Raw genomic sequence first — 17,026 nt, forward strand, 5'->3', positions numbered from 1 at the left:
AGGGCGACCTGTTCCTCCCAAACCCGCCGCCACGGGGGCGCACTCCCCGGGCGCCCGGCTCGCCCACCCTCTGGCCTCGCCCACCCTCCGGCCTAAGCGTGTCTTTTGGCAAATAACTCCTGGCTGTACACCGCGGGGACGCGGGGCGGGAAAGGCTGGAGGGCTCCTCTGCGCGGCCGGGCTCGCCACGCCGGGCTCCCGTTAGGCCGGAGCCGCAGAGCCCAGCCCGCTCCCCGCCGCAGGGGCTGGGGGAGCGCGCGGTTTGGGGAGGGGAGCGACCGAGGGGCGCTGCGGCGGTGGCGGCGGCGGCTCGGACGACCGGCTGCCCGGGCCCCGGCTCCCCGCCGGAGGCACAGGCCCGCCCCGAACCCGGGGAGGCAGGCAGGTGCCCCGGGCGCGGCGGCGGCGGATTGGCAGGTGCGGGAGCGGGTGGGACGCCGGGGGCCGGGCCTGGCGCTGCGGGAGGCTGCGGCCCCGCCTCGCCGCCCCCGCCGGCCGCGGGACTATCTGGTCCCGGCAGCAGCGATGTCCCCCGGCAGGAATGTCCCTCCTCAGATAATGTTATTTATATCTCTGGGCGGGTCCACGGCTCGGCAGCACCAGGCGCCCGGCGGCCGCTGTGCCAGGAGCCCCGCGCTGCCCTCCTCCCCCTGCGCCGCCGCCGCCGCCCCCGGGCTCGGTCTGGCCGCAGCCACAGCCCCGACGCAGGTGAGTCCCGGAGGGCCCGGCAGCCCGAGGGGGTTGGGTGCGGGTTTGGGTGCGGGTGCGGGTGCGCGAGGCAGGGGCGCGCGGCGCGGGCGCAGAGTCGCTGGGCCCAGGGGGCGCTGGGCGCTCGGGCTCCGGAGACCGGGCGGGGGCCCAGCCCTGGGGGCCGGGCTCGGGGGGGCGGCCCGGGGCCCCGGAGGCCCTGGCGGCTGCGGTAATGAACTCCCCGGGGCGCGGGAACCTGCCTGGGCTTCGGGAGGCGCTGGGCGAGCTGGGCGCTTGCTTTGGAGAAGCAGATCCTGGAGCGCCGCCCGGGGGCACTGGGAGGGCGGCGAGGGGGTGCGTGTTCTGGTCCCGGCCCTCCCCCCCAGGACTCGGGCTGGGGGGCAAAGAGAGTTCTGTCTCTAGCCTGTCCGACCTTCCCGCCGCCCTCCCCGCCTCCGCAGCCGGATTTCTCAGCCCCGGGGCTCCTCGCATTCTCTTCTGGGGAACTTGGCTGAGCGCTCCGCTCCCCGGGCAGCCCAGCGCCCAGCGCCCAGCGCCCAGGCAGGGGGGACGGGGCTGGGCGGCGGAGGGGGGCGGCTCCCCGTCGCGGGGAGAGTGGCCAGGTTACCCTTCCACTCACAGAGTTTGGCTCCTGCAAGCTGCTGTGGTCCAGTGTACTCTCGCCACCTCCCCAGCCCCTCTCCAACAGCTTGGCCCTGAGAAATAGCAGAAAGTGGGGGGAAATAACGGGAGTTTTCAAACACTCCCCGACTCCCACCAACTCGCCCAGACTTCCGAGGGTAGGGAAGTGGCCGTGGGCTTGAATACCGTTTCCGTGACGACGAGCGTCAGGTAGGGCCTTGATGTACAGCCTATTAATATCCAAACCACTGTTTTCAGTGAGCGGTTAGCAGCGCCAGGAGTTATTAAGAAGCAGCTTACCTCGCTGGAGGAAAATGAAAAGAGAAGCCCCTGGTTCTGTTTGTTTTTGTTAGATGCATCAGATGTGTGTTTGTGTGTGTGTGTGTGTGTGATCTGATGACAGTATTTTGTACCCAAAACTCCTGTGACAAGAGGCTAGGCTGTCGTCTCCCGGTAAGAGGCAGCTATGCAAGACCCACAGCCTTGAGACAGGCATGATCTATACTTGAGTTTCTGAGGAAAGGGATTCAGGCGGCTCCTGAACGAGAGGAGTCTGCAAATCAAAATTATAGGCACCTCTCCATTACCCCTCACCTACCCTTAGCTTCCCAGATGGCCCCAACTTTTACTCAAGAATTCGCTTTGACCACCTCCCACCGCCATGCCCTGGGGGCAGGTCACTTCCTATTCCACTATTCCAGGTGGAGACTTTTACTCTTTTGCTAGGAGCCCTGAGTTCCAGAATATCTTTAACTCTTTTTTTTTTTTTTTTTTTTTTGAGAGTGCAAAAAAATTAAGTGTCCTGAACACCCAGCACTCAACGTGGCTAGGCTCATGCTTGCCCTGAGGCTGTGGGCCAGTTAGGGAAAGGAATATTGGGTCCACGTGGAAGAAGGGCCCACCAGCTCTGAAACCAGGTGACTCCTCTGAGGTGGGCCGTGTAGGCAGAACTTGATCAAACCCGAGTAAAGGACAGCTGAAAGATGCAGACCCTATATCGTGAAAAGGCAGCCTGTAGACCCCTTAGCTGTTGCTCTTAGTTTTTACAGGGGCTCCGTCACAATGATTGGGGAGGAGCCAGTTCTCTTAATCCCCAGTTCTCAGAAGACTGGGAGTCTGCTAGTGGAACTGAAAGCACCTGAAAACTCCCAGGCATCCAGGGCCGGCTTTGTGGCACAGGCATATCAGGTTTTCCCGAGTGGCTTGCCTAGCCGAGAGCTGAGATACACCCAGATACCGCCTATTGCTCCGGTGGTTGCTTCTTCCAAGTGTTCTGATGGTGTCCTCCAGCACAACACCTGCTCTGCGATTGGCCTTGGGGTAAAGATATGGCAGGAGGTAGACTCCCACCTGGGATTCTATCTGACAAACTAAGAAAGAACCGTTTTAAGCAAACCAGGTGTGAATGAAAGTTTTGAACTAAAGTCAACATCTGCCACATTTCTGGAAGCAGACTGGTTTTGGTCAATAAAAAGAATAAGAGCCCCCCACCTCGCCTCCCTTCTTTTATGTACCAGTACCTAGCCTGGCTCCTGCACACGGGGTTAGCCTTTGTTGAGTGAGAGAATGAATAAATGAATGCTCAGAGTTTTCTTTTCTGTTATCCATTTCATTGTCACAGTAACTCCGCAAGGTAGTTCTGCAGCAGTTCTCAACCTGTGGGTCACGACCCCATTGGGGGTCAAACCACCCTTTCACAGGGGTCGCTTAAGACCATCGGAAAACACAGATATTTACATTACGATTTGTAACAGTAGCAAAGTTACAGTTATGAAGTAGCAACAAAAATAATTTTATGTTTGGGGGTCACCCCAAAATGAGGAACTGTATTAAAAGGGTCACGGCATTAGGAAGGTTGAGAACCAGTGGTTTATAGGATAAGCATTTTACAAGTGAGGAAACAGGTTGAAGAAGATTAAATAATTTGCTTCACATCTCACAGCTAAGGAGAGGTGGGGCCAGGATTCAAACTCAGCTGTTTGGTTCCACCCTCTTTTTAAAGTTAGACGTTCGGCAGAGGATGCAGAAGTACAAGTTGGAAAGATTTGGTGGTAGGATTGGTTGTTAGCTTCATGAGCATTCACTCTCAAGAGCTGGGCTAATGATTCTGCTTATATTAGAAGCTTTTTAGAATATTACCTGAAGATGGTATTGGACACTTATTTGCTCAGAGGTGTTTAACCTTGCCCGTTACATTCAGGTCATTGTTTCAAGGACAGACCTGTAATTTTGGCAGTAGTCAAAGCATGGATTTTTTTTTTTTTTTGAAAACAGATTTTCCATTCAGTCCTGGAAGTGGCCAGGAGGGCTTGATGATGCATGAGGACAGTGTGGTAGGACAGAGGATGACTATAAAAAATTCATGAGACAAACGCTATTGGAGTGGGAAGGGACCTTGGAGGTCACTGAGTCCAGCCTTCTACTCATGTAGTCACTTGCTTAAAGGTGAGAGGTTTACCTGGTTATTTATGTGCAGTTATGGTACGTGCCTTTTATACTTTCCATTCTCCCCATTTCTTTTCTCTCTCTCAAGGCCAAAATTGAGTTATTTCCTGAAGTTCTGCCTTATCAACCCACTGATAGTGTTGTTATTTTTCCTTTGGGGGAGATTGTGAGAGAATATATTGTAAAATTCTGTACTTTCACCTTAGTAAAATATTTAAAAACTGTTGGAGCCCTAGCTGGTTTGGCTCGGTGGATGGAGCATCAGTCTGCAGACTGAAGAGTCCCAGGTTAGATTCAGGTGAAGGGCACATGCCTGGATTGTGGGCTCGATCCCCAGTAGGGGTCATGCAAAAGGCAGCAAATCAATGATTCTCTCTCATCATTGATGTTTCTCTCTCTCTCTCTCTCTCCCTCTTCCTTCCTCTCTGAAACCAATAAAAATATATTTTTTAAATAAAAAAACCATGTTGGAGATAGTTGGGCATTAAATTCTAATCTGTCCCACAATCTCCCCATTACCTGTTAGGTTCACAGAGGTCTGTATTTTTACACAAGATGTATGCACATTACTATCTTGAGATGGTACAAATCTCAAGACCAATAATTATGTAGCATTTCTGGGGCTGTGGGGGAAAGAAAGGACTTTAGGAAATTATTGGGACTATTAAATACCTGTTTAATCTAAACTCAGTCAATTAAGTCATAATCAAACACAAAATTTTACCCTCTATCCAATATCCAAGAAGGTGGGAAATATGAGCAGTGAGAGGTTTAAAGTGATATAAAGTATATCTCTTCATTATCCATGATCTTTTTTATAATCTCAGACCTGCAGATTAATATTTATAAATTGACTTGGGAAGATCAAGAGTGAAAAAGACTGTGCTGTGTGGGTTGATGAGTAATTTGGTTTTATAATGAGGACTGGCAGGGAAGTTCATGGATGTGGCTTTCAGAGCCATATGGATATTACTAGCTACATATTGCTCGTAAAAAAGGAAGTATTTTGTCTTAAAAAATAGATTGCATTGACTCGGTTTTTTACGGACAGCTCTCTGGTTACTCCTAGATTGGAAATCTGGGGAAGCAGAGTAAAGGCAGTGGTCTGTGTGCCAGAAATCTCTGGGTAACACTGGTTGGGCTTATCAAACGAAAAGGGGAAAGAAAGACCTGCAAAAGCGGGTCTTCTTTCGCCTCTTCATTTTGCTATAAATATAGGAAATGCTTTGCTCTGACAACCCCAAAAGGCAACGGTCTCATGGTTTTGGAGATGGAAATGGTGATGGAGGGAAGGTGTAGGAGGCAGCCAGGAGAATTCACCATCAGATCTGGCTCCACTCATTGAATTGTCAACTCCCCTTGGTAAATATTTAGGAAATGTCATAGCATGTTGCCTTTTGTAGCAGTGCTTATTCCTTAATTCACATCCAAAAGAGCCAATTCTCCCATTTTCAGCCAGCCCTAGCTGAATATCAAACCACCAGGGGATCCCAGCCTTACAGCTCACCGTGTTAGAGGCAGCCGTAGACAGAAAATGCTTCCTCAGTGGATTGTCTGGCTAGCTTATGACATTTGCAGACCACCTTTGATTTTTCTCTTCTTCCGGCGGCAGGAAATATTATGAAGCTGTCTCCTTCCTACCTCCTGGGGCCTTTTCAGGCTTTGCCATGATGTTTAATTTCCATACCATACCTGTGCAGACCTGGCCAGGGGTATAATTACAAGGGCAATTAGAACCCAGACATATATCGTGTTAGCAGTGGGGGTGAAAGTGGGGCTTCCTTTCTTCTTTTCATTTGAATGCTATAAATTTAGCAAGGGAAAGGCACAGGGCTAGAAAAAGTAGACTTTCCATTGAACTTGGCTCAGATCATCCAGGATATTTATGAAAAGAATAACAGGGCACCTTGACAAGCTAAGGAACAATAATTGCTTTGAATTATAGTCAGTTTAGAAGTTTTCCACCATCATAAAAAGGAGCGGAAACTTGGATAACCCTGAAAGGAAATATGTTGAAAATAATTTCCATTTGTACCAGACTTAAATATGGGCGTGCCTCATTTGAGAATTCTTAATACTTCAAATAAAACAAAGGATATTTGAGAGACATCACTTATGAGGACTGGAAAGCGGTCCCTAGCCTCGTTCTGTCCTTCTGCTCAGTTCCTACCTGTGTCCAGAAACCCCCTAGGCATGGTCAGTTAATTTTACCTTCCATCACATGTTCTCAGGGTGACAGAGTAAGAAGAGACCTTTCATAATACGACTCTGAGTTACATAAGTCACCAGACCAGCAGGTCTCCATCTGACCCCTTTCTGGGTCCTCAGCACATAAAGCATACTGTACACAGTAGGTGCCCAATGTTTGCTCTTTTTGAATATTTCTCAAAAGACTCTCTCAAGCCTTTCTAGTTCTAGGGTTTTCTAATGGAAGAAGGGAGGATGGGCGGGGATGAGGTCTTAGACATTTAGCCCCGAACAGACAAGCACTAGAACATGATTAGATTAGGGAGTGAGGCATTAGGCCCTATCTCAGTGTCTGTGAAGGGTGTAGCCTAGGAAGGGGCTGGAGTTGTGACTAGGAAGATCATTTGGGTTCAGTCTGTGAAGAACATTGAAGGTTCAAGTTTAAATCAATGAAGGCTGAGCAGAGGCAAGACCTTGTCAGATCCTTATTTAAACAAATTTCACCAGTGGCAGTGAAGGACTAGAAATCGGCTAGTACAAGGTGATGTCCACTCAGTTTTCAGGATGCCTTTGTATATGCATGTCTTATTTTACTTTATAATGCCCACATGAAAAAGCAAGAAAGATCTCAGCATTCCTACTTTAGAGTTAAGGAAACAGGATTGGAAATGTATAATGAGTTTCCCAAAGTCCCTCTGATAGACGAGGGCAGAACCTGACTTTGACCCAGTTTCCTAATTCCAGTGCTGGGGCTTTGTCCAGATCTCCTCAATAGAGTAACTGAATATTCTAGGCCGTCTGTTTGGGACAGTGCTTGCTTGCTTTCTTCAGCAGAACTTTCAGTCTGAGTTGATTGGTTCTGAAAGAGGGAGGAGAAAAGTGTTACAGTATTTACTCTTCAGCCTCAAAGCTTCAAGAATGTCCCTCCATACTGTACACAGATGATGTTTCAAAGCAGTGAATTAATGGCAAGCATGCACATGGATTCCCAGAGTGCCATAGATAAATGATGGGTGTGTATGCCTGTCAATGATGTTTCAGCTTTTCATTACCTTATCCCAAATTTACTGGGCGTTATTATGCTCATGTCTCATATGGGCTTGAAAAAATCTTTTTTTTTTTTTTTGGTCTGGTGATCTTGATTACCTTGATTTGAACTTACTTTAGTCTTCAACAACTATTGATTAAACTCTCATTTATTTGCCAGACATAGCCTAGGCCCAGTGTGCATGACAAAAAGGCAAGTCTGACATCATGGAGCTCATATTCTAACTGGGGAGACAGGTACTAAACAACAAACACATGCGTGTGTAACATAATCTCAGGTGCTATGAAGAATAATAGAGCAGTGAAGGAGAGGTAGTTCTATTTGAAGTAGTAGGATTGACAGGAAGAGCCTCTCTGATGAGTTTTCACATGAGCAGAGACCCGCATGAAGCAAGGGGCATGGGAGAGAGGGATGTTTGGAGAAGAAATTCAGGTTGAGTTCGAAAGCCCTGAGGTTGGGCCACTGCTCTGTCTCAGGAGTGGTCGGGAAGCCAGTGTGACTTAAGTGAGGGGAGGAGTGGGGAGTGTAGGAGTTGATGTTGGAGAGGAAAAGGGGTCTGGATCATGCAGCCTTGCAAGGACTTTGGGTTTTAGCCATGCAATAGGAAGCCACTGGAAGTCATGGGCAGGGGAGTGACTTGTTCGGATTTGTATTCTGTGATGACCTTTCTGACTGTCCTATGGAAGATTGACCATAGGGGACAAGAGAGGAAGCAGGGAGTGGGATGGAAGCTACTTTAGTGGTCCAGGTTAGAGATGATGGACCAGGCTAGTGGTGGTGGGGTGGCGAGATGCAGCTGGCTTCTGGATAGATTTTTTAAGGTAGAGTTGATGGGATAAGTATATAAAGCTTTCGAGGAAAAGGATAAGTCAAAGATGACCCAATTGGTTTTGGTCTGAGCGATTGGAAGAAAAAAAAAGCCATTTAACGGAGCCAGGAATATATCTTGTCAAATCTTGTGGGATATTATTTCTGATTTTTTTTTTCATTGGGGGGTCGATTTGGAATAGACTCAGGCAGACTTTTCATTTAAGTATTCCCGAAAGGAGGCATTTCATTGTGGGTGACTCAGAACATCTGTTCATTTTGAAGTTAAGTCTTAGATGTGCAGTTAGTTCTACGTACGCTATACTGTTACTTTTAGGTCATTCTCACAGCATCTCACTCCGTGACAGAGATTAAGATATATTACAAATAAGGTTGAACTATATTTCACTTATAATTAGAAATGTTTTGAATTTGAAGGTTAGAGCCCAAACACTAACACTTTCGGTTGTCATATTTTTAAAACCTTTTTAAATTACAAAATGAATTCATGCACATGGTTAAGGGTATCCATGTACAAGGATATATAATGAAAAGTAAGTCTTCCTTCTCCCTCCTCCACCCTACTCCTAAGAAGTTACCAATGTCAACAATTTCCTGCATGCCCTTCAAGAAAAATTCAACGCAGGTGTCAGCATATGGCCTGACACATTTCAAAGTCATCGTTTTCACCTAGCCAACGCACATGCTTGTTTTCATTTTTGAGGCTTAGTAGCCCTTAGGTTTACACTTAAGTGGCCTGGGGTCCAGCTTTTTATCCATGAAGAGTTTTCCTCGCCAAAGCCATCCTGTACTGGAACACTGTGTACATCATATAACATCCCTTCCCAGCCTCTGATGGTTTCCCTCCGGGTAGAGATGGAAATCCAAACTCATAAAGTTGACTCTTAAGAGCCATCATAATCGGGCTCCTGTCTCTTTTTCTACCTTGTCTCTCCCCGTTTCCTTCATAAACCCTCTTCTTGAACCAGGTTTGTCTGCTTCCACTTACTACTGAGTCCTGAACATTTCCTTCAGGTTTGGAGTGGTTGCCATCAGTCTTCCTGGAACACTCCAGCCCCAGTAACCCCTCCCTTCTCCAAATGTGTTAAAGGGCTAATTACATGTACAACTTAATTGAACATTATCATAGGCTTCTTTTATGATTATTATTTAACTTCTCTTGTGTTCATCTATTATTTGCTCAACTAGATGGCTCTCAAAGGCGCAAGCTGATTTATGAATATTAGTTGTGAGTCTTATACAAAGCTCTGCCTAATGCTTTTACAAATAGAAGTTCAATTAGTAATTTTTGGAATGTGTACTTTGACAGTCGTCCCCTAATGGGGTGGTGCTGGTACGTGGGGATTATCTTCATTAAAAACTGTCAGTTGAGCCCTAACTGGTTTGGCTCAGTGGATAGAGCGTCGGCCTGTGGACTGAAAGGTCCCAGGTTCAAGTCCAGTCAAGGGCATGTACCTTGGTTGCAGGCACATCCCCAGTTGGGGATGTGCAGGAGGCAGCTGATCAATGTTTCTTTTTCATCAATGTTTCTGACTCTCTATCCCTCTCCCTTCCTCTCAGTAAAAAATCAATAAAATATATTTTAAAAAATTGTCAGATGATGGCTGCCAAGAAAGCCACCTTCTCAGTGGGTTATGTAGGTGCCCATTTCCAGAGAATGGTACCTGGATGCTGCTCTTTTGGATTAAGAGCTTTCTTATGTGCCTGGTCTCATGCTCACATCCACCATTCATATAGCATTGAATTTAATGTCAGAAACAAGGTATTTTCATTTGCCCCTAAATGACCAAAAACAGTTATTTAATGGGCATGGCAACCATGCAGTTTTTTGTGTTTGTTTGTTTTTTTAAGTGTTGTTTTAAGTTATAATAAATATATAACAAAATTTTGCCATATTAATTCTTTTCACATGTTCAGTGGCATAAATTCATGCACATTGTTGTATAGCCATCATCACCATCCATCTCTGGAACCTCTTCCAAAACTCAAATTCTGTACCCATGGACCCTAACTCTCCCCACCCCCCAGCACCTGGCAATCACTTTATTTTCTGTCTCTATGAATTTATTTCTGGGTCCTCAAGTGGAATCAGTGTCCTTTGTCACAGGCTTATTTCACTTAGCATAATATTCTCAAGGTTCATTCATGTTGTACCATGTGTTAGCATTTCCTTTTTAAGGCTGAATAATACTCTGTTTAATGTATTTTTTTACATTTTGTTTATCCATTCACCCATTGGCAGACACTTGGGTTGCTTCCACACCTTGGCTATTATAAGTAATGCTGCTATGAAGATGGGTGTACCAATATCTCTTTAATACCCTGCTTTCACTTCTTTGGGGTATATACTCCAGTATATTGCTGGATCATATGGTGATTCTATTTTTAATTTTTTGAGAACCCAATCCATCCAGTTTTAATATTCCTCCCTGGTGTTTGACATCTCCAAAAAGAAGGACAAAATCTATTAACATCCTCACCTTGGGGACAAAACTCAACTTCAGAATTGTTGAGAACACTATTATCTGGAGATAGTTTGTCATCAAAGTTCTTGTGATAGTTTGCCTATTTTGAAATTTTAGACTTTTAGAGGACAGGCAGGAGATGTTTAATTTGCTTTGTAGAGGTGGGGAAAGGTATAATATTATGAGATGATATATTTCAGCCAAACTATTTCCTTGAGCTGAATGACAAGAGCCTGGGTTGCTTCCAGCTTTTTTCTTGCTGTTTGCCCTTGGGCAAAGATTTGCCTCTTTCTCTGACACTTTTTCAGAGGGGTTGTGTGTGTATGTGTGATTATTTAAGGTAATATGTATGTGTATATTACCTTAATATAAGTGTTACCTCATGTTTGTGGCCTTGAATGACAGCCCCTCTCCCTCGCCAGGGAATGCTTCCTCCTATGTATTTTTGCAGTACCTTTCTTGTGTGTGTTTTTTTAAAGGGAAGTTTTTGGTTTTTTAAAATTCTTGCCCAAGGATATGTTTTCATTGATTTTAGAGAGGAAGGTGGTTGCCTGCCTCCTATACATGCCCCAACTGGGAATCAAACCCTCGAACTAGATATGTGCCCTGACCGGGAATCAAACCTGCAACCTTTTGGTGTATGGGACGATGCTCCAATAAACTGAGCCACCAGGGTAGGGTACCCTTCTCAATTCTTTGTTCAGCATAGATCCTGTTGTTTTCTAATTGTCAACTTGCCTTCTACAGCATTAGACTATGCTTCTTGTGATAGGGAACTGGGTCTGTCTCTCTGTCTCTATTTTTTTCTCTCTCATGCCCAGCATCTAGAGCCATGGTTGGTACATAGAAGGGGGTGGCTCAAAAGTAGTTATTGACTAAAAAAATAGAGAGATTATATATAATTTAGTTTATATATCTTATCTTGGCATGAAGCATTGTTATAATAAGTTGGTACTATAATAAGTCAATATTTATTGTGGGCTAGGCACTATGTTAAGAGCTTTTATATGTCTTTGTTATTTCTATTATTATGCTAATTTGACAGATTTTTAAAAAATCAGGGCTTAGAGAAGTTTATTTACTCAAGATTACACAGCCAGAAGATCAAAGCTAGACTTGAACCCTGGTGTATTTATTTGAGAGTGCTTGCTTAGAATCACCGCACCCACCATATTTGGGTGGAGGTCAACAATTATGGCTCTTAATTCTAAGAGGGTTTTTCCCCTTTGATCTTGCATCTGAAATAATAAGGGCAATTAGTTGTATACTTGTTTATGTTGCTTTTTCTTTGCAATGATTTAACCTAATAGACTCAAATCCCCTCATTAGTTTTTTATAAATAATTAATGTTCTGAACTTGACTTCCGCCGACATAGTTCTTTGACATCTGAGGATGAAGGTGCTAATTAGCACTGCACAGTATACTCACTGTCCTAAGGCAGCTCTCAATGCTGCTGTACATACTGCTTAAGAAGGGGCTGGTATTGTCCAATGTGATGGCCACCCTCCAGACCCAACTCCTACCTTCTCTGAAATATTTGACTTTGTTAACCGTTCTCTTACTTTGAAACTATGCCCTCCTTTGGCTTCTCAGATCTGTGCTCTCCCTTTTCTCTCCCAGCTTTCTTACCATTGCTTCTTTCTTTGTGTGTGTCCTTTTTATTAACCCTCACCGGAGGATATTTTTTCTATTGATTTATAAAGGGAGTGGAAGGGAGCGGGAGAGACAGAAGGAGAGAAACATCAATGTGAGAGAGACATATCGATTGGTTACCTCCTGTACATACCCAACCAGGGCTGGGGATTGAGCCTGCAACCAATAGAGTCCTTGACCGGAATCGAACCCAAGACCCTTCAGTCAGCAGACCGACACTCTATACACTGAGCCACACTGGCTAGGACACCATTGCTTCCTTTTGTGTTTTCCTTCATTTGTTGGGGTTGCCAATGCATCTAAATCCTTATGTTCAGCTCCAATCTCCCCCTCAGCTCCAGATCTGCTTTATATCTGTCAGCTGCCTTCATTTGGTCGTAGCAAGAGGTCTCAAACTCACCATGTAGCAAGAGTAAGGATTTCTTGGCTCCCTTCTTCACCCCTAAACCTGCTCATCTGCCTGCTTTCAAGCTTGATTCATATTGTCCCCATCCTCCCAAGCAAGAACCTCAGCAACCTTTTTGGTTTTCCTTCTTTTCACACTTCCACACCCAGTTGGCTGTCAACTCCTGTTCATTTTTTTTTTTTTCTCTAAACTTTTCAAATTAGTTCCTTCCTTTCAATGTCCACTTTCCCTCTTCTTATGTTTGACTAATTGGCCTCCCATCTCTACCTTCCTAACCTATCACACACCTTGACCTCAGAAATATTTTTGGAAACATGAGCCTGACTGAGTCATTCAACTGCTTTAAAACCCTTAATGGTTCCCCATTTCCCCAAAAATAAAGTTTAAACAGGCAGTGACCTTCACAATCGGCTTCAACCTCCCTGTGACTGTTGGAGGCTTGTTTGGGGTACATTTCCATGCCTGCATGATGTTGCCTGTACTCTTTTCTAGGCCTGGAATATCTTGCTCCCTTTCCTCGGCCATGAACTCTCATACGTGTGCCCCGAAGGCCCTGCTCAAACAGAACCCCTTGGTGCTTTTCCTCTTCTCTGTCCCAGGGAGGTGCCCACTCTCTCCTCTGAGTTTTTAAGCTGTCACTTGCACATTGTCCCCTTGTTGGTTGTGTTCAGGTCTGACTCTAGAGTAGGGGTGTCGAACTCAATCAGAGAAGGGGCCAAAATCTAAAATCCAGCCTAAACCGCGGGCCGAATGGTTTACTGAACAGTCATAAACTGACAATGTCATAAACTGACAGCGGAGTGCAGTGATGACAGCGCGGTGCGGGCCACATTGCAAGGCCTGGCGGGCCGGATTTGGCCCGCGGGCCTTGTGTTTGACACACGTGCTCTAGAGTATGAGTTCCTGGAAGAAAGGACATTGGTGTCTAACAGCGTTTGGCTAATGTGTGGTGCTCAGGGAATGCCAGTTGAATTGGGCAACAGGGAAAGTTTCCAGCATGTTCAGCGCTGAAAACAATCCCCCCAGTTTTGACCTCCAGGAGATTATGGAGGAGGGTTAAAGCCGTGGTCTCCAAACTGCGGCTCACGAGCCACATGCAGCTCTTTGGCCCCTTGAGTGTGGCTCTTCCACAAAATACCACGGCCTGGGCGAGTCTGTTTTGAAGAAGTGGCGTTAGAAGAAGCTTAAGTTTAAAAAAATTTGTGTCTCAAAAGAAATTTCAATCGTTGTCCTGTGGATATCTGGCTCTGTGGACTAATGAGTTTGCCGACCACTGGGTTAAAGGAAGGCTCTCACTGTTGACCGGGCGCGGACAAGGAGCGAAAAGGAATGCTTTGCCCCTGAGTGGAGGTTCTCTCCCCACCTCGATGTTCCCCAATTGCTTTCCATTTACCGAAGGGAAAAGTGACAGCTGATTTTGAACTACTTCATCAGAGTATGTCTATTGCTAGAAACATCCAGTTATTCATCCAGAATACAGTCCCTCCCACCTCATTTTTCAGGGACTGTCTGAGGCTGGCCCTCAGGATGCAGCTGTGAAAGGCTCTCTGAGTGCGTGTTTCAGACCACAGGTCTGCTTTATCACGGTAAAGCATTAAGAAGGGACCCCAAAAATTTCTCTGTAGAGGTTTTCTTCTTTCTTTCTTTTTGAGCCTTTTTAGTCTGTGCTTACAGCATGTCAGAGTAGAAAGTACCTTGGGAACTATTACAGCGCTTATTAGTTGGTTTGGCCTGCCCTCATTTTTGCCTTACCTGGACAAAAAGTTTCACCAGTGGCTGGACTCACCAGAATACTGCTTGCTCAGGCCTTTGGGCGTGTTTTGTTTCTTTCAACAAAACTCTCTGTCAAAGATACACTCCCACTGCAATCTAACTGCTCTCTCCCTCTGCTGTGTTCTGTGCGTGGTGATTGACAGGAGCTGGTATTTAGCTCTGAGGGTGCTGAGTGGTGCTGCTAGGCCTTTGTAAATACGTGGAGGGGTCTCCGATGAACTGTGAACGGAAGGCACACAGAAGGTCTCGGAAAGCAGTGCTTGGGGCAGAGGACAGGGTTAGGCCTATGCAAAGGGACTCAGCCAAGACAACGGAAGGCCCCAGTGAGTCCTCAGAGGCATACCAAGGCCAGTGGTTAGCAGACAACAGACAGCAAACTTTATACAGGGCTGGCCTTGAGAGTGGGGTCAAGGAGCAGCTTCTGGAAGGTCTTAGAACGCAACAGATGCCAGTAATGGTTTTCCCGCATCAAGGATTCCTAGGCACCATAGCAGAGGGCACAGCAGCCTGAGCACTGGCTCGTGGTCTGGCTGCACACGTTCTGAGTGAACAGTCCCTATTTTTTCAGGGTTGGTTTACTTTGCAGTATTTAGCTGTGCTCTGATCTGGAGTTTTCTTTTCTTCTTCTTCTTTTTTTTAAAAAAAATATCTTTTCATTTGTTTCAGAGAGGAAGGGAGAGGGAGAGAGAAATATAAACATAAATGACAAGAGAGAATCATTGATCAGCTGCCTCCTGCATGCCCCCTACTGGTGATCAAGCCCACAACCAGGGCATGTGCCCCTGACTGGAATTGAACCTGGGACCCTTCAATCCACAGGCCGATGTGCTATCCACTGAGCCAAACTGCCTAGGGCTGGGATTTTGTTATTTAAAAGCTACGCTATTCTTAGGGTCAGTGGTCAGGCTCTGCCTCTCTCTACAAGATGAGTATGTGCATCCTATACATGCTTCTGCCACTGTTGGGAGATCTTAATGTCCAGACATTCAACTTAAGGTCAGAAGCAGGAGGGTCCCTCCGTGTGGGAAGTTAGCAGAAGATCGAAGGTGTTTACAGGCATAGAGCGTGAGATGCTATGGTAGAACCAAAGCAAACTGCTCTGGGGTAGGAAGTCAGTCCCCTCTGCAAGGAGGAGACTCACACCTATGAGGACAAATGAGGTTGTCTGCACTCAAAGCTGTGTGAAGCCACTTTGCCCAGGAGACTGGAAAAATACCCTGCCGGCCAGTCGCTGGGTGAGCTGGTGAGTGTGTAGTGGAGCGGGTAACTTGGTGCCGTGCCCTCAGTGTAGCAACTCCACCGGCAGCCTCGGTTTAGCTCCTCTCCCTGCTTCTGACCCAGAAAAGGGCTCAGAAAACGACTGCAGTGAAATGCATCTTCAAGGTGAAGCTTTCAGTCCAGGTGGGGAGAGGAATTCGGAGTCGATCCCAAGAGTTCAGTGCTCACTTCCTCAACGCACTGCGAGTGAGCTTTGTTTATGCTCCGGCCCAGAGGAAGTCACTTCACATCTCACCCTGTTTCCAGCAAAGAGTGCCTTCTGCTTGTTTTGCATAAGCCTTGGACCTCCTCTGCAGAAGAGGCACGGAGGGAATTAGGAGCTATAAAACTCCTGGCGTCATAATTCTTTGCAAACGGCAGTCTGGTGAGCAGGGAGTATTTGGTGAGCAAGTGATCATTACCGTCCCTGGTTGCTTTCTCTGTCAGTAAAATGGTGGGAGTACTTTCTCCTTGAAATGTGAAGGTCAAAATGAAATAGAGTATATATTTTCCTTTTTTAAAACCTGAAGCTTAAGGCATCAAAACATCTCAGAGAGAGAAAGAGAGAGAGAGAGAGATGCTCTATGGATAAAATGTACTCAAAGCACCTTAAAGACATAATCTAATAACCTAGAAATCCTGGAAAAGTGTCTGGTTCAACGCCCCTAATTTACAGTATGAGAGATCCACAGGGGGAGGTGATGTGCCTGAGGTTACAGAGATAGTTGGAGGACTCTCAGTGGAACCCAGGCCTCTTATGACCTATGACCTTGTCCTTCTTCCCTCCCTATCTCTCCCCCTCCTCTTCCTTCTCCTACAACTTTTAAAAACAGGTTTTTAAAAAATTATAACCTGAACACATACCCATGGCAGAAATAATTCAAGCCACACAGAAGAATGTCATCATACTCCTAGATGCATTATCAGAGGTAACCACCATTAACAATTCCCATGTATTCCTCTAGAGATGTTCTGAGTACTTGTAAGCATATACACATAGATGTAGGTATGTATTTGTTGGTATATGTGTGTGTGTGTATGTATAACATACATATGTATGTGCATGTATGTTGTGGCTATTTATTTCTGACGCTGTACTACAACTTGCCCTTTTTGCTTAATGATGAAACACTTCGGACGTCTTTCTATATCAGGACACAGAGCGTGGCCTCTTTCCTTCTTAACAGCCGCATGGGACATATACCAGTAAGCAGCACCATGGAGTTTGAGTCCTGAAGTCACGATGCCCGTGTAAGAATTCCTGCTTTGTACGAGCACCTAGGGAGGAGGATGACAAGGTCACATGGTCTGAGAAATCTGAGCCTCTCCTTCTGTTTCCTGCTGCTCCTTGCGGCCTGTCATATGCCAGATGCCATGCTTGGGACTTGAAGTGCCTAAACTCATTTACCTCTCACAGCAAAGTCCGTTGAGTTAGATGTAATTCCCATTTCACTGATGAGGAGGCTGAGGCTTGTCAAGCCAACTTTGCTAGAAGTCACGGTCAATGAAATGCCAAACTCCAGGTTTGAACCCAGGCCTGCTTGACCCTGAAGCCTATGCTGTTTCTCGCCACCTGAAATCTAGTACACAGGAAGAATAGTTACGGTGGGTCTGAAGCGAGACATTGTTTT

At 46.2% G+C, this 17,026-nt stretch overlaps 1 protein-coding gene across 2 annotated transcripts in view; it reads left to right on the top strand.

Moving 5' to 3' along the window:
• Positions 1-469: 469 nt before the first annotated feature.
• SPTB (spectrin beta, erythrocytic) overlaps positions 470-17,026 on the top strand; it is a 121,264-nt gene continuing 104,707 nt past the window's right edge. For both annotated transcript variants that reach the window (XM_084866295.1, XM_084866296.1), the window contains exon 1: positions 470-708. The gene's annotated coding sequence lies outside the window, so the exon portion shown is untranslated. The remainder of the gene's footprint in view (positions 709-17,026) is intronic.

The sequence above is a fragment of the Pipistrellus hanaki genome, assembly GCF_964339955.1.
Source record: "Pipistrellus hanaki genome assembly, chromosome: 1".
Classification (NCBI taxonomy): domain Eukaryota; kingdom Metazoa; phylum Chordata; class Mammalia; order Chiroptera; family Vespertilionidae; genus Pipistrellus; species Pipistrellus hanaki.